Below are 18,048 nucleotides of genomic sequence, written 5' to 3'. Positions count from 1 at the left end.
TTGACAGCAAAGACTGTGAGCAGCCCAGAGTGTGTATGAAAGCACCCCGTATCACACGCAAAGTTAGTTGTTTTTTTTCCTCATTTTCTAGTGCCCAGAGGCTCCAACCCAGTCTAGGTCAGCTTCCGACTTCCCCACAAAGGTTGGTGTCTCAGGGGCGAAAACGAGAGCAGGAGCAAGCGGCTGGGGAGGGCCAGATGTGCTCCGAGAGGATTTAGTGTCTTGGCAGCCCCTGTTCCCGAGGGGTTGCTGCTCCCTGGGGTCCAGCTGCTCTTGTTCTCATCCCAGGTGTCATTTTGGGACTCGCTGGTCTCCTGCCTACTGCTCACATCTGGTATGAACACGCACTGAAGTGAAGAGGGACTGGGGGTCTTTATCCCAGCCAGACTGAAAACTGGGTCCAGGCACACATACAGGGGTGCAGGGGGGAGGCAGCATTACCCCGTCCCTTTTGCCAGGGGGGTGCAATAAAGCCAGGAGGGAAAAGTGTTACAAGAAGAGATCAACCTGTTTGTTTTAGCATCTTTGTTAAGAGCAAAATGGTGAGTTGACGCAGTGAGATTCACTTGTGGAGAACGAACTTTCTGTGGCAAAGAGCAGGTAGGAAAGGATTTAACAACAGCCTAAGCTTTCCAGTGGGAGAACAACCAGCCATGCATCTTGCCCGGAGACGTGGAGTATCCTTCTTAGTACGTTTACTTTACACCCAGGTGGGATGTCTTTGACTTTGATGGGATAAAAGGAGGATGGATGTCTTTCATGTTCTATTGAGATGCTGCAAGCCTGTACCCAAAACCTCAGGTCAGAATCACTGTCGATTTTGGCATCCAAAGTAGCTACAGTTAACGGTGTTCACAGTGCGGTATTTTATCTTCCCAATCTAGATGCCTCCTAGTTACAACGCTAATTAGCATTGCTCATATAAAATGGGAAGCCCTTAGACTTTCCATGAAGTTATTAGTGCCAGGATTTTATAGATAACATTAGCCTCTGTGGAGTTTACCGAAGGTAATTTATATTCTATTTGCAAGCAAAGGAAAACTCTTAGTTGTTTGACATCATAAAACAATAAAACCAGGAGATTTATTGCAGGGGCAGGGGGAACAGGGCCCTTGAGCTGCTTTGTTTATCATAAAAAGTCGGGTTAATCAGATGTGCACATGTGCCTCCCATATTTTCTGGTTCAGTTTTCCTCCCTGTGCTGCTCCTTGACAGGCTTCGCAAAACGTGAAAAGGCATGGAAGCCCTAGAGAAAAAAAAAAAAAAGTGGATTCTATAGTATGAGGATTATATTTGTACATCTAGAGGGTATATATCTCCCTCTTGAGATACCATTAATAGAGAAAAGACACGTAACTGAGCTGTAACTTCTCCCAGCAAAGGGCAACGTAGGAAATCCCTGCAGCTGTGCCACTGCTCCTGGTGTGCTGCTGAAGGTGCAACGCCAGCACCTTGGAAATGCTCGTCCCTGACGATGACAGCTCCAGGCAAAAAGAGACATAGTGAGGAAACCTGAGTGTCCAGGCTGTATTAGTTAGCTTCATAAAAGACAATCCCTCTTCCAGAGGAGCTTTGCTCACCGCTGTCCTGAGACCATCGTGGCTGCAACAGCCCTGCCTCTTCTTTAGGGGCTTTCTGAGGTCCTGATGTGAGTAATATGTGGGTATTTTTGGGGGTTGCAGGAAAACGCTGCTGCCTTGAAGGTGCTGTGGCCAGCAGAAAGAAAGTGTTTTCCCCAAACTGTGCAGGCCAGGGCTGCATTTGGCTCAGCTCAGCAGCAGATGTTGCTGGTGCCTTTCCTTGCCCAGGTGCCTCACTGTCTGTCAGTCATGCGTTTGGGGTTAAACAAGCCAAATCCAGAGACTGGAAGAAGAAGAAACCATCCAGATCACCAGATCGGCAGGGACCAATGTGTATCTTCTCCTCTGCCTTAGCACAGGGTATTTTTTCCAACAAATTTCCTACTGCTGCAGGCACTCTCGGGGTGATCTCCATTCTGCCTGGAAATTAGGGAAACTGAGGCAGAGGGAGGAGAAAAGCAGGTAAGGTGGTTTAGCATGTGTCCCTACGGGTTGTGTGAACAGTCCCAGCACCAAAACCAAGCAAGTGAATTGGTGCTACTTGTGCAGCTGTGGGTGGTTAAGCAGCAAAGCTCACAGGGCCCCCTGACTGCCACAGTGAGTGCTCCCAGCTGCAGGGGGGAGAGAAGCTGGGGCAGGATGTGTGCGCTGGGGGAGCTTCTGCTGATCCTGTGGTACCAAGCAGCAGACGATAATGTGAGTTAAATGGTGTACTTTTTGAGTTTTTCTTCTCTGAATGGGGTCCTAGGAAAGAAGAGGGTGTTCGTGGCAGCGCTTGGGCACAAGGGTTGCCTGGTCAGAAGTGGGGAGGTGGGAGCTGGCTTCTGGGGCTCCCTGCAAGCTGGGGGTGCCTCTGGGCTGGGAGGGTGGCTGTGCTGTGGTGGGGCCCGGCAGGGTGTCCCCAGGCTGCCATGGCACTGCCACAGTACGGGGCACTGGCCCTGCAGGGCCTCAGGGTGGGGAAAGGGTTGTCCTGAGCCTGACTGAGACCAAATAACTTTGGGGCGAAGTGCCTAAACTGTGAAACTTAAAGTGAGCGATGCGTGCTCCCTCTGTGAGCAGGGAGGTTTCTGTGCCTCGAGTGTCAAACCAGGAGGAGGGGGCTTACCTCGTGGTGGCAGTGAGGGCAGGTGCCTGGCCCTCAGAGGTGGCAGGGCAGGCGTGTTCCTGCCATGGGTGCCGCGGTGTTGTGGGTGACACCAGCTTTTGGTTGCATAGGAGAGGTGACTGGCGGTTGTGCCACATCTAGCTCTTGTCCTGTCGTGGTGTGGCCAGCGGGGATGCATCTATAACATGTTTGGAGCTTGCACTACGTGGAAGAGTGGGCTGAGGTGGCTGTGGGCACGGTCCTACCTGCAGGCCTTACAGGACAATGCGATGGGGGATGCAGGGAGGGTGATTTTTACCTCCCAAACTTCTGACTGTACCCCATAACGTTATGGAAGAAAGTTCTTTTGGGGTCTCTGAAAGGGTCTACAGGCCAAACTCAGCAAGGGCTCCTACCTCCCACTCCCTCTTTGCACGTCAGATGCGGGGGGTGCTCTTTGCAGGCAATCTTCTGTACGTGCTGACTGGGGGTGTCTGGCCTTCACAAACGTGCTTGCTGCCTACTGGGGATCTCATTAGCTGCTCCTTGGGACCCAGCCACAGGGATGGGCCCCTTTATTTCCCCCTTCTTCAGGCTCTGAATGACTCTGGAGTTTTCTTCCTTCTCTTTCCCTTAATGAGCTATGCTGCATGGAGCTAAGAGGGGAACATGCAGGCACGGATCTCTTGGCTGAAAGAGTCTAATTGCTAGAATAGGAATGAAATAGCCATTAGAGCGTTTGCTGCTAATTAATTATTGTTTGTGGCTGCTCAGAAGCGGGAGGGTACAATTGTGGTGTAACAGACTTAACAGTGCTCAAAGAACTCCTGTTTATAGCTGGGGGACCTGAATGCTGATGATTACTGGGGATGTGTTGTGCTGATCTCCTATGCTAAGGACCCCCCCTGTTTTTTTCACCTTTTTGACAAAGTTTTATGTTTCCCTGCTTGCTTGTTTTAGCTAGTCTAAAATGGCTGGTGTCTCCTTTACCAGTCAAACTGTGCATGGTAGGAAGTATCAAAGAACTAGTTAACCTGCAAGCCTGCTTAATAACGTCACAAAAAAAATTATTGTTACTAAATACAGGACGTATCTTTTGTCTGGCTTCCTCACTTCTTAGTTTGGAAAAGGTGGAAAGCTGGTGGGGAGAAGAGGAGAAATCTGCACACAGAACCAGCAGACTGATGGCTGACAACAAGTGCTTGTGATTTACAACGGGGTAATTTTCCAGCTGCCATAGTTTGTGTTAGCACAAACGAGAATTGATGGCAGCTTGAGTTAACAGTCTGTGCGGAGAGGAACTGGCACATGGTGGCTTTGATCTCCTCTGCCACAGGAGCAGCCGCTTCTCCAGCCACCCAGAAGGAGCTGGTGAGCTCTGGCCCTGCTGCAGCTGCCTGGACAAAGTGGGAAAGGTGCACAAGTGTTGGAGCAATCCCTGGAAAGGACCGAGTGGAGCAGAGCCCAGCAAGTGCCCAGGATGGCTGGGAGAAAACTTCCTCTTGCTTTCCCTTGATTCCTCCATGTGCTGCTTCTTTCCAGCCCCGACGCCTCGCTCCTCTGCTGCGCAGGGCACCCCAAACCCTGTCTGTGTTGTGCCACTTCTTCTGTATCATGCCTTGCTCCACAAAGCACTGGTGGAACAGTGGAAGATGGTAAATATATTCCAATATGTGATGTGTTGCCAAACATCAGGATGATGTTGAGCCTATTGGACAAGGATCCGGATGGAGAGGGGGTGGTTTGAAGCAGGATTTAAAAAAGAAAAAAAAAGGGGGGGGGGGGGGGGAAACATCTGTGCTCCTCTCCCTTGCTAATTGCCAGGGGATATTTGGGGGACTCCACCTAGCCCTATCTCCGTGAGGATGCAGACTCTAGGGCAGGAGCGTTGTCCCTGCGGAGCTGGAGTAAGGTGGATGCTGTGGTCACGGTGGTGCCCACCTGTGTGCATGGGGCTGCCCGGCAGCAATGGAGGCGTGATCAGTGGGGCGCGAACGTAGTGCGTGGGGAGAGCAGCACCAAACGTGGGGCAGGCTGAGGCTGCATGTGGTTCCCAGGCTGGGCACTCCGCTCTCCGTGAGGCACCCTTAATTCTATGTTGGATGATTTTCTCAGCTCTAGCTGCTATGTAAAGAGGTTTTATTCCAATGTGGTTTATTTTCAATAATTAAAGGGGATAATAGTACAATTACAGGTAAAGTATATTGCTTATAGTGTAAATATTCTTTGTTTTAAGATTTTCCCCGAAGTTCTTCAGTAGTTCTTGTTAGGAAATATGGCACATACCAGTCTTTCAAAAGTGGCAGTGAGAGGAGCTAGTGGGAGGAGTCTGAAGTACATAAATATGATTTTTTTTTTTTTTAATTAAAAGTTCACTCTCTGGCTGTTTCTTGCCATGGTGTCTGACTAATTATCATGTTACCAAAGGAATGCACAAACCTGCAAGCCTTGGTGTTTGGAGTGTCTTGACAGGTCTGCTTTTTTTTTATTTTTGATGGAAATAGATGTAACTTTGCTATTATCAGTCTGGTTCTCTTTTGAATTTTGAATTACTTTTTTTTTTTTTTAAACTAATAGTCTGTTTTATGTAAACCTCTTAGAGATTAGGAGTTGATTTCAAAGATCATCCTCTATAAAGTCCCTTGATCATATTTTATGGTTCCTGTGACTCATGGGTGTAATCTCATATCCCTGGGATATTTATGACATGTTCGCCTAATTCCCCATGGTAGCTAATCTCACTTCTCTACCTTAAAAATATTAAAATATCTTTAAAGCAAGACTGGTAAAAAGGCAACTTTTACAGCCAATCTTCAGCTCCAATTGCTCCTGCTGGGGAAGTCATAATGATGAATTTGTGACATAATTTCTGCGGCAACATGCTGGGATTTCATAAATGGGGATGGTGATTATAGAGCAGGATCAGGTGAAGCTGGATTGTGATGGAAAAAGCCCTGATTCAAATGCAAATTGTTCAATAATGGCATAGGGGATACCAGAAATTACTGGCAATTTATTTTATTTGGGTTAAGCTCCTCATTCAGTCTTCTCCGGTCGGAAAGTCACTCTTTTAAGGAAACAAGCAAAAGAAATGGCTAGAAAACAAATCTTCCTCCTCTTGAGAGAATGAAATTGTTCTAATTCACTAATAATTAATCAGTTAGTGTAATTGTTATTAACGTTCAGCATTTCTATGACTCGTCCTATTCAAGGCTCTCCAAGTGCTTCACAGACCCTAATTGATTCCACCTTCCCTGGAGCAGGATCCCATAATCTACCCCAATTTCTGGAGACGGCGAGGAGCACAGGCACAGAGGCTAAATGATTCTCCCGAGGTCGGACAGGGAGCTGGAGTTCAGGTGTACATTTCATAGACCAGCCTCTACCTAGCTGGGTTTCGGCAGTCGGGCGGTGAATGCGGGCACCACGAGGCGATGTGATGCTGGTTGCAGCCTTGGAACAAATCTGGCAGCGTTCAGCTGTCCGGCACGAGGAGCGAGAGCTGGTGCAGCTGCCACCAGCCCCATGGGCACGTGTCAGCAGTGACACCAGCAGAACCGGCTGCTAGTTGGTTATTCTTCATGACATTAGAAGCAAGCTGGCTTGTTTGGTGTGGCTTTTTTTTTTTTTTTTCCCAAATAGCTTGGAATTTAAACTGTTTAGCCAAGGATTAAACTAATTGCTTCTGCAAAATGCTGTTCCCACACCATCTAGCGCGCATCTGTTAAGTGGTGAGGGATAACTGAACCAGTTGCCAGATGGTCCCCTGGATTTGAGTGGCCAGGAGCCAAGGAGCTGCCAGTTGGCGGTTTGTGGGGTTCTAGCAAAGAAGTCACGCTACGTGCACATTCCCCTCGGTTACTCCTTTCTGCCTTAATGAAGATACTGTCTAATGCAATAAAGCAGCCATTAGCCTCCTCCCTGCCCTCCCCTCTCCCCAAAAGCAGCCAGTTTTTAAAGTCTGATCTGATCTGACTGGAGCAGGCTTTTCCAGGAGCTTGGGTTCTCTGCACGCTATGTGTGCAAATGCACTTTCTCAAGTACACGAGGTATTCAGCCTCCTGCCCGCCAGCTGCCTCTTTCTGCCCTGTAACAGAAAGGTGCCCTCACAATGCAACTGCTGTTTGAAAGTGTTTGCAGCTTTATCGGTAGCAAGTCAGGAAGACTTTATTGTTTACCCTTGATTAGTCAATGACACCTCCAAAAGACATTAGCAGTTTTAAACTCCAACCCAGGAGTTGCATGTAATGCTTTGTCCAAAAAGCACATCATATTTGCTGTGCTTGAAGGAAGGCAGTCGTGCACTGGTGGAAGGGAGTGTTAGATCGGCGTCTGAAAGGCTGCCTGTAGTAGGTGAACCCCAGCACCCTTGTTTAAAATTCAGAGCATCTTTCCTGGGGCTGCACCACTGCTTGGGAACCTCGAGGGTGACAACCAGGCAATGTGTTTTGTGTGGGACTGCTGCTGGGGCCAGCCCTGGCACCCAAAATCTGACCAGGACTCGGGTCTTGTTTGGTTTCTGACGATGCAGAGCTAGACCAGAATGGGGATCGCGTGTGGTGGGTGCTGGAGTCGCTTCCAGGTGTAGGACTGCTGGCTCCCCGGGGACGCTGGTGCCTGGCTCTTGCTGCTCCCTGGGATGTAGAGTGGTGATGGCCAGCCTGAGCTGTGTTTCCACTCAGTCTTTGTGCTGGCAAGGCTTCCTCTTGCCTAGGAGTCACAGGAATCCAAAGCTGCATGCTGGGATAGGGAGGGACGGAGCTGGGAGCAGGCGTTTTCTTTTTGGCAGAGTGTTTACTGAGAAATATAAGGTTTATGTGATTTATGTTGAAGTCCACAGTATGAATACTTTGCTGGATTCTCTGCGGTGTGGTACGGTGCTGTTACTTTCCTACCTGGGTTGAAGTTGGCATGCGGTAATGTGCACAAATCCGCCAGGATGAAATCCTGGTCAGTAAAAATAATTAATAAAAGCAGTGGGTGCATTTGGGAGGTGACTGTAATCAAATCCAACAGCTCTGGAAAACCAGAGCCTGGAATTTAAGAAGTGTTTGGACTGTGCACTGAGTCACATGGTCTAAAATTTTGGGTAGACCTGTGTGGTGCCAGGAGTTGGACTCAGTGATCCTTATGGGCCCCTTCCAACTCGGGATATCCTATGATCTAGAGCCTGCAGTGGCCCATAGGGAAGCTCCCACCGAAGCGGGTGGATTTTACAAGTGGAAAGTCCCTCCCTCGGGGGGGTTTGCCTGTGCTGCCCTGCAAAGGGAAGGGCCATGGGCTCTGCCCACAGCTGCCACAATGGGTATGGAGCGGAAAGCACCCGACTTGAGGCGAGTTAGCTAAAAAGGGGCTTTGCTCTTTGAGGAGGTCTGGTGTGGTGCATTACAGAACGTTTTCCCCCCTTACACCAGTAGATGTGTCGCCGCCTGGCTGGGTGACCCTGCTGGAGCGGGGGCTGCAGGGCGCGGGGCTGCCGAGCTCTCCTTGGGGACAGCCGCACGGAGGGAGCGTGCAGCAGACTGAGTTACAGGCTTTGAGGAGAATTTACAGCTTCAACATTAAAAAGCACTTTGGCAGCGGAAAGTTTGGGTTTTGGTTTGCTGTCAAAAAAGCGGTGGAAGCGGACAAGTTCCAACCAAAACCACTTGCTGGTGGGGAAGTCAGCAACGGTTCCCTCTCTTTCCATCTGTAAGTGAGAAAGAATCACAGCGTTTCCAAAGCCTTCTCTGCCCAGGACAGACCCAACCATTTGGCTCTGTTGATGAAGGAGTTAAATGGAGTGCTTAGCAACTGGGGGGTGAATTCCTTTTTCCTTAAAGAAGGGGTTTGGTAAGAGGAAGAGGTGGTGGTGGGGGGGGGTGTGCCCCCAGTGTTGGGCTCACAGCTTACAAACCTACCCAGGGCTGCTGAGAAACTCCTGGTGTTGCAAAGTAGTGGCTGCCTCCTGCTGTGGTCTGTGCCGATGGAGAGGGGCTCTTTGGGCCGAGGTCCTGCCCTGGGCATGAGGAAGTAAAAGAGCCCCTTGCTCTGTGCCTGGGGAGGGATTTTGCCAAGTCGGACCCAGCCTTCAGGAGAGGCAATGCCTGTGTGGAGGCTCACTTGGGACGCAGCATCGCTTGGAGAATGTTTGCGCGGCTCCTAGCACAAGCAGGGCCAGCACTGAGAGGCGTCTTGTATAGGCAGGAGAAATAGCTCTGGCCCCAGAAAGCTTTATTCCAGCCTCTCTCGGCTTGCCGTGGAGCGCTGGGCTGTGTGGCAAGCCCTGACAGTGCCTCTCACTCAGTGGCTTCCCTGGGCAGGAGCTGCATGGGGATGAGAATAGCACAGGGCTATATACGGAGATGTTTGTGCTGCGGTTAAAACCCACGTCCTTTTGTTCCTCCTCTGGAGGAACGGGATGTTCCCTGCCAAAGCACCGTCCTCTGGAGGAATGATGCCTGCTGGCACTGCTGCCCTGTCAGAAAGAGCCCCAGGAGTTGCGGGGCACCTATGCCTTTTCCCACTAAAGCCAGAGCAAAGGGGAAAGTCTTCTGGGAAAAATATGCCTGAACACCTGGGGTTTGGGTAGGGATGTGGGCAGGAGCAGGGGAGGCAGTAGAGGTGTGCGTGGAGGATCTCTAATTGCTTTTCATTCTCACCTGGGGGATGTTCGTGCCCCGGCCCCAGGAGTGGCATGGAGCTGGCTTATGGATGCAGCCAGCGCTGCGCTGTGCTGGATGTGGCCGTGGGCCTGCTGGCAGCTCAGGGCTTGTGCAGGCAATGATGCAGACTGAGGGTGAGGAAACAAATGCAGTAGAAAAGAGGCGCTTCTATTCCTGGCAGTGGCTGTCGGGGACGTTGTGGATGCTTTGGCACCCTTTTTGCAATGCCTGTGCTGTCAGCGCGTTTCGGTGTGCAGGGGGTCCCACAGGAGGGGTAAGCAGCAGTGGGGGTAGCAACAGGGGAGGGGCTGGGACCCTTCTGCAGCGGAGGGATGGTTCCAGCTGAGCCTTTCGGACCTCCCAACAAAAAAAGGTGTTGGGTGGGGGAAGACGATTGGGTTATTCTTTTCCTCTGGTAGCTGTGAGCCTCTGGCGGAGGGTTGGAGCTGGCCTGTGGCAGGAGCTGCTGGACCACATCCATTGCCGTGTGGTGGCTCTCCTGGCATCCCTCCTGCCTCACCCCACACCACCCTTTTTCCTGTGCCTGCTCGGTTTCCCCTGCTCCTGCCTGCAGCTCACACATGCGGCACTGGGGGAGGACAAAATGTGCGTGTGGTGCTGGAGGAAGGAGGAGGTGAACGGAGATTTGAGCTCAGAAAGGAGTTTGGTCTGCTGTGCACTTGTAGGGATGCAGATAAGGTCTCGGCTGAACTTTCTGAGGAATATAAAGTAGAAAATAGCGTGCTGACTGTCAAGCGCTCTGTGCTGCTGCTTGGATGTTCAAAGGGCAGGGCCCAGGGGGTGCCCTAGGAAGAATATTGGATATATCACCAAGTCAGTGCACGCGGGTGTGCAAAATCCATTGGTGCAGTCATGCTCTGACCTGCAGGTCCCTGGGAAGGGAGCTAGTGCACCTCTGTCCTTGGGAAGCACTTCTGAGAAATACAGGATGAAAAGTGAAACATGCCTTTATGGTTGTTTTTAAGGATGAATCAAAGAGATAAAGGCAAACTGAGATACTGAGAAGGTGCACATATGGAAGAAGCTCCTTTATTGAAATTACAGGCACACAAATCCAGAAAAGCCTCATGGGTTGGGTCTAAGAAGCTTACCAAAATCAGCACCTAATCAGTGTGATCCGTCCTTGCCCGGGCTACAGGGTAACTGACCTTCAGAAACTCAGGCCTGGGATGAGCATGGCAATCCCTGGCAGCACGCGAGGAGCCCTGCTCTGCAGGGATGTGACCTGGGTCAGAAGAGTGAAGGAAATGGTCAGGGCAAGTACAAACCCCAGCCCCTCGGAGTCCCAGCTCCCTGAGACAAAACCGAGCTGCGATGCTCACAAAAGTTTCTTCAGAAATGATTGATTGGGAAACGTTAGCTTTGGTGTCTGTACCCATCCGTTGCATTTTCACCAGGTACAGAGGCTAAGGTTTGCCATAGCAGTTCTGCACAGAGGATCCTTGCAGAATGTGAAAGCCCCATGCAGCTTGGAAATGCCAGCCTGGCTTTTTGCAAGCCGTCCTGCTGTGCAGAGCTGCGTCACTGTCATGCATCCAAGCCATTAACGTGCAAGGAAATCTGGGAGATCATCACTCGGAGCTCCACATCTTCCACGTAACGGTCTTGATTCCTCCCAGCTCATTTGGAATGTGTTTGGGGGTCAGATGAGAAATGGAGTGGGATCAGTTAGCCTGGGGGAAGCTCCCACTTACGTGCGTTTCTCTCTTTCCAAAAAGAAGACTCCAGCATATGCATGCATAGCAGAAAGTGGTCTGGGCGAAGAATGCGCCCTCAAAGCAATTCCAGTTCTGTCTTGGGGATGCGCCTTGCGTTTTGCATACACTGAACTTGGTCCAACATGCTCTGCATGTTCGAATATGGCTTCATGAGCACGTTCAAATGAGAGACTAGTATTAGTAGGCACTCTCGCTTCAATTTATGCTAAAAGCCAACAGATGGGGGAAGTAAAATGCCAGGAAACCAGGCCCCCGATCAGGTGGTGTTAGCTGTGCTCATACTGTATTTAGACAATAGGCTGTATTGCGTATTTGGAGACTGATCTTGTGAAAATGAAACCCTGCTGGTGCTAACCCACAGAGGCTTTGCACACTGGGAAAATGGCCAAATTCCTCTGGAAAATGGTGAATCTCCAGCTGGGGGAATTAATGAAAATTCACTTTTGCCAAAAAGCAGAATTTCATCTTTTTGCATGACAGAGTGGCTCTTGCTGCTGGAGATTCCCCCTCTCCTGCCACCCCATCTCGTGCACACATGGCAGTCAAATACCCAAAACTGCTGCAGGGAAGAAGAGTAATTTGTTCCTTGTATCTGCTAGGGCTAAGGCAAGGAGTCAGGGGTTTGGGCTGCAGCAGGAACGTGTGGGCTTCATGCCTGGAAATCCTTCTGAGATGTTAGGAGTCACCAGGGATGGGATTGCCCAGGGCATTTCTGGCACTGGAGGGCTTGAGGACAGCATGGTAAATGTGTTTGCAGGGATGCAGGCTTACACGATCTTGAGGTGGGGGAACAGACCAGGGAATCTTTCATCTTGCCCCATTCCCTATAATTTCTGAGATGGCTGGCTGTGGAGCTCTCCTGCTCCCAGCGCTGGCCTCATCCCTGAGTTCCTTTGTTTCTGGAGAGCTTTGTAGTGGGTTGGCTGTTTGGTGGTTGGATCTGGCTTGGTTTTGACCCTTCTGCAACCCTTTCTCTCCAGCCAATGCGAGACTGAGCTTTTACTCTTCATACCAGCTGTGTTAAACGAGCTCCCAGAAAATCCCCTGCTCCATCCTATCTGCTTGCTCAGGCTGACTTCAAGGAGACCAAATCTGCAAGGGCCACATGCATGAGGCAGGATCTCTAGAGAGCAACAACTCATCCATGGTCAAGACTTTCAGGAAACTTTGACCTAAATAACTTTCCCAGACTAGTTTTCTTAAGTTTTCTTCTCTAATTTCCAGCACGTGGTTCCTGAAGTGGGTGTGCATTTCCCTTGCATTATGCGAGGAAAGGAGAGGAGCTGAGCTAGACTGCAGCAGCTGGGCTGTTGACACAGGCAAGATAGCCAAGCAACTCATACAGACACCAATCCTGTCCCTGTTTTGGCTTTTGAAGTGCAGTATGAACGCTTGAAGGATTTAGCTCTTAGCAGAGCTCGTTTACCTTTTTCTGAGTAGAAACCTGATCAGTGTTCTTGTAAAGCCACGTGCTATCTTCAGCAGCTCGTGGTGAAGTTTCTTGTCGATCTCTCTTAGTCAAACTGTCTGATAATCACAACTGGAATGTGAAGCCAGTTCTATCTTCAAATGCAATAGTTACATGTGGAAGGGAGAATATAGCAATGTGTCGCTGTATCATGTCCTGCAGTCCTGCTGAAGGAGAGCAGGCAGGAGAATGATCTGGAGGATGGGGCACAGCTGTGTTGGAGACAAGCGCTGTTCTTCCTTTTAAAATCCAACCTTTGTCTTTGGTACTGGATTATTTATTTATTTTTTATGGTGGGAAAAGAGGGGAAATTCTGATTTGTATTGTGAATTGGTGGGGGGAGATCTGGGATTACGCCTTCCGTGTCTATCTTGAAGGACTTGCAATGGGTTGCACTTGTTGGAAATCTGCCTAACTAAAAAGACAATATCTGGGCCTACAGTTTCAACCTCCTTGAACTATATTGTGTGCTCCCTGATGAATAACCTGCAGAAGGGTTTTTGTCTGTAGGGGAAAGCATGTGGCAGTGCAGTCGTAGCCAGGGACGAGTGAGGGCCTTGCTTCTAGCTCAGGTATGTGGCAGTAGCTCACGTGCATGCCTCCAGCAGGTGAGTTTGCCCGGTCTGGGACTTGGGGTTTGGGGAGCCTGGTGGCAGTGGCCCATAGAGGCACCGAGAGTTGCTGCAATGCTGGTGGGTGGCCAGGTGGGAACCTCCCCTTTCTTCTCCCTTTGCATGGGAGGTATGTTCCTGTGGGGACCTTTTGGCACCTTATACGAGAGCTTCCTTGCGGATCCCTGGTCACTGTGGGCTCTGCGGTGACTGTGGAGCTCCTGGGGCCAGCACCCTGCCTGCAGCTTGGGAACTGCCACACCGCCTTTAACAAATAGGGGCTGCGGGGAGAAATGAGAACATCTTTAACCACCCCAGAGAGATTTGGGTCGTGCTTATGACTTGGATGTTTGCTTGATGAACAGTGAATTGACGCAGTCCCCCCTGCCCCTTTCCAGCCCTTGGGAACCACTTGTGAAATGAATAGCAATTGTTCTCTGCTCAATTAGTCATCCGTAAGTGAATGCCTCGTGGTGGCCGTCCCCAGAAAGGCGTGCAATTGATGCATTTCACCAATGGCTACACCAGAAGGATCTCTCTTTGCATGGCAAAGTACAGGGAAAAGATACAATGGCTGCGAAGTTGTCCTCGGCCTCTCGAGAGGAAGCGTGCTGCAGTTGTTGTACTGGGTGCTGCTGAACCAAGCGCGGTGCTCTTGAAACATATTGAGCTTATTAGAAGTGCATGTCGACTCTGGGACTTCGGTCTGACTGCGTGGCAAAACAGTTAGGCCAACGAATATGTGATAATGTTTTTTATAAATGTGATAATTAGATAAAAGAAGGGGGAGTTGGAGTTTAGACTCGAAGACACTAATTAAATTCACATTGACAAATCAGCATATTGGTCTCATATGGATTAAAGCAGCCCTGAAATGATTCTTTTGTTTAGATTACACTAATTAAATTCACACATTTTGCCAATCCACAACAGTTACCTTAAAGCACAGACAGCTGAAGCTAAAGCTCTGAGATGCATTTCAGTGAGCGTGCTGAAGTTGGAGCATTTTTTTGCAGAGCTAATAGCTGAGAATCTTAAGAAATTTGGGGGCTAATAGTTTGTGGAAAATTTTATACCCTCACAACCAAATGCTGTCAGAATGATGCATGCTTTTACTTAAACGCTGAGTGCTTAACTGCAGTTTTAAATTATGCTCACTGATGAGGTAATAAAGTATTTCAGTAAATATGTCTCAGAGGAGAACTTGGGAAGGAAAAAACACACATATTCCCAGTAGCCAGTTTGTTCAGGTCAGTATTTAAAAACCATAGGTCACACATCAGAGAATTATGGCCTGCTGCTGGCAATATTTTTGGAAGTTAGGACTTCATAAATATATCAGCTACTCAATGCAGGGCTGCCCCACAGCAGCTTCTGAGCAAAAGCCAAGGGATATGAGTTTAAAAAAAAAAAAAGTTAATATATGTTTCTGCAATAGCCAGTTTCTTTCAGGTTAAGGCTTACAAGGCTGCTTTTTGGGCGCAGGGCACTGGGCTGAGCACAGCCCTGGTACCTGAGCAGCAGCTGCTGGCTGTCCTGTACAGGCAGGGTGGGTGAATGCCTTGAAGGTGCTTGTAGGGCTGCAAGCTGGTCTGAGGGCACAGAGCATCCTTCCCTGCAACACCGCTGCCTTTCTGTCCTCGTGCAGCTGGAGGGGACCCTGACCACGGCCTGGGCTGGAGGCTTTTCCCCATCAGCACTGCAAGGCTGTGTTTGGCACTGCACAGTCTGGACAAACCACGTCTCCCATCCTTAAGGACAAAATCTCAGTGCAAGCAAGCCGCGCTGCCTTTACTCCAAGGTGTGAGGCCCCCGCAACAATCCCGAGTCATCACCATCTAGTCATCAGCAAATATTCTATTTTCTGTCAGTAAACACAATTTAAGCACTTAGCAGCTAAGCTTCTTAAGATTCATAGCTGATGAGGGAGCAATTAGGAAAAGATTTTAATGAATACACACGAACTGGGGGGCTCCCGCGGGGGGAACGGCGAGGTTCGCGAGCTCGGTCTAGAAAAGCGTTCAGACACGCAGCAGTAAAACACACTTTAACAGGAACTCTTTACTTTGGGGCTAATTATACTAATCTTTGCTGTGTTATCTGTTTAAACTCTGGCTGTCAAGCAGGCAGCTGGCCCAGCTCCTGCCCGTGGCTGCCCCTGCAGCCACCCGGAGTGGGGAGAGGGGGGTTGCACAGCGACTGGTGTGTGCTATTGCAACAACTTCCAGTAGTCGAGGAAATAGGGTGAGACTTTTTCTGTCTGTGTGCCTCCCAGAAGGTTTGATAGTCACAGGGTTTGATGACTTCTGTGCTTCTGTGGAGAGACTCAGGCTTTTTTTCACGTCAGGTGTTTCCAGCTGCAAGTGACGGTGAGACTGCGGGGCAGTGGGAAACCAAAGGCAAAGGGCCCTGCTTGGGGAGGGGAGGGTGGCAGTGCTTTTCACGAGTAGGTTTTCATCTTTTTTCCTTTTTCTTAAAGCACCAAGATTCGGACTGGACGTAGAGTGCTTTAGAAATGCAAATTTCATTAGTTTCTCTCTGCCGTCAGTGCAGGTGAATTGCATATCACGCTAGTGATGCGGGCACGTAGGGTAAAGGAGCACCTTGGTGGATAAAATCAGCACCTCTGGGTCTCCTCCCTCCCTGCTCTGCTTTGAGCAGCTGTGGGGGCAGCTGGGTGAGGGCTTGTGCCTAGGGATGGTGCTGTGCCCCGCGTCCTCCTAGCCACAACGTGGGTTACTCATGGGGAAGGACAGGGGATGGCATGGTGGCTTTCCGTGTAGTGACCAGCTCCAGGGCCCATTGCAGTGCAACATGTGGCAGCTGTAGGTCCTTGTCAACTTCAAAGGCCTTTACAGATGTTAATTAACTAATCCTGCCTAATGTGATCTGTTTGTCAGTGACTTACGCTTGCTCATCCACAGCCACGCTGGGGAGTGGGTTGGCTGTTGCTGCGTGGGTAAGGTAAGGGGTCATCCTGGGGATTGTCCAATAGCACTCCTTGTGTTTTTTTTTTTTAATTTATTTTTTGAAAAGATATGGGTTAATTGCAATAGAGGGCTTCTGGGATGCTCAGGCTCTGGCTGGCGGGGTGCCAGACAGGGAGGTGGCACCAGGTACCCAGGTGGGACCCAGCAGGGCACTGACCCCATGGCACTTGTGTCTCTGGGGTGGGCAAAGGCTCCTGTTGGAGCACCTAAAGCTCCTTAAAGCCCCTGGCTTTGTCTGGGCGTACTGCGGGGGTTGCTGCAGCTAAAGCTGCAGTTCTTGTTCAGCTCTGCTGGTGACAGTGTTGTCTGAGCAAAAAGCTGCGGCCCCTCTCAGTGCTGCGGTTGCGACCGTGGGACAGCCTGGCTGGGGACAGACAGACAGCATGGGCCAGGGGGTGGGAGAGGAGGCCGGGTTGGAATGGGAGGAAACAGGTAAGGAGGAGGGAAGATGAGCAGGAAGATCAGAGAAATTTTAGCTTAACACCCAGACACTAGGTTTACTAAATTTAGCCAAAGTTCAGACCCAGACTGCTGTGAGCAGCCTCAAAATGTCCCTTGTCCTGGAAAGCGTTCGGGTACTCAGTCTACATGCAGGGAGGTCCCCGAGGTGCTGGGCTGCTTCAGACCTCTGATGGCAGGGATTTTTGTGGCATTGCACCAAACAGCCATATCGAGATGCTGTACGGTCACATGGAAGCGAGAGGTGGCGGCTGGCCTGGAGCCACCCCAACGCTGGAGGGCAGGAATGCATTCTTTTATCTGTTAGCTCACAGCAGGCATGTAGCACTGTCCAAAACAAGATATCTGCACAAGTTCATGTCCTTCCCATGCCTCGCCGTACCCAGGCACCTCAGCTGTGTAATTCCACCCTGCAGGATCCATCAGAGACAGCGTCCCCAGCCTGCTGCTGGCGGTGAGCTCTGCCTTTGGGCCCGCTGTGAGCAGCCGCCTGGCATGTAAGGTGTGTCAGAATGGTGCGCGGTGAATGGGAACTTTGGGAAGTGGTTAGTTAACGAATTAAATAATTGCACGTTGCCCTTCTCCCTTCATGTAAGCGTAACGAATGCACAGTTCAGGTAATAAGCAGAAACCAAGAGCCCACAGTACCTGCCTCTGGGCAGCGAGAGCAGAGGAGCCCTCGGGGCTTGGTGTGACCCCGGCCTGATTCAGACCATGAACGTCAGCTGATGCTTCCAGTCCTTGGGAAACCAGGCTGCTCTTAGCTGTCACCTGCCCTCTCCCTTGGCAAGTGTCCCCTTCTACTGATTATCCCTGGAATTTAGATGTAATATGGGTCTAAACATAAATTTTCCCAGCCTGAAGGAGGCTGACAGGTATCTCAGTTGTCTTTTGGGGGGTGTAGCAATTCTTTTGTGGCTGTCTTGCAGGCTTCAATCCTAAAGCTGTCCCTTCTCTTTTTTCAGAGCAAGCTTTTCTCCAAAAAGAGACCATCATAATAATTTGCTTAAGACTCAGATTCACAGCAGCAAGTAAGATATAATTGCACCCTTTGATCTTCAAAGATCTCATCCAGTGTCTGCTGAAGTCAGTGAAAGCCACTCTGCTCGACTTCAATGAATGTTTATGATACACAACTCTGAAATATCCTTCTATTTTATCTATATATGTCTGATGCCTCTCTGCTGAAAATAAACTTCAGTGTTTAAGTTTGGGCATTTTAACATAATTTTACGTGGCATGAAAGTGTTTCATATTTGAACATGAAAGGAGTAAAATTTGTTTGCCCAAGAAAACAACTGCTACTAAAGAAGTGTGTGGCATCAAGCCCAGATCACCTAATAGGAGTTTGTGCAACACTTGTAGCTGCATCAGCATTGCAGAAACAAGTGCTCAGTTGCTAATGAGCCGCCTGCCAAGCAGTGATGCTGCCATCTGAAAACCTTCCTGGTCCTTGGCATCTGCCTGTAA

General features: G+C 49.9%; 1 long non-coding RNA gene across 2 annotated transcripts; it reads left to right on the top strand.

Moving 5' to 3' along the window:
• Positions 1 to 2,059: 2,059 nt before the first annotated feature.
• Positions 2,060 to 17,786, top strand: LOC308177282. 2 transcript variants are annotated; one of them, XR_013938985.1, is made up of 4 exons: positions 2,060 to 2,276; positions 4,004 to 4,322; positions 16,995 to 17,080; positions 17,544 to 17,786. It is a non-coding gene; the product is annotated as an uncharacterized lncRNA (long non-coding RNA). The 2 variants fall into 2 exon arrangements; XR_013938984.1 differs by lacking the exon at positions 4,004 to 4,322.
• The last annotated feature ends 262 nt before the right edge of the window (positions 17,787 to 18,048 follow it).

The sequence above is a fragment of the Anser brachyrhynchus genome (genome assembly GCF_964034855.1).
Source record: "Anser brachyrhynchus genome assembly, chromosome: 13".
Classification (NCBI taxonomy): domain Eukaryota; kingdom Metazoa; phylum Chordata; class Aves; order Anseriformes; family Anatidae; genus Anser; species Anser brachyrhynchus.
This window is presented reverse-complemented; position numbering and strand designations above follow the sequence as displayed.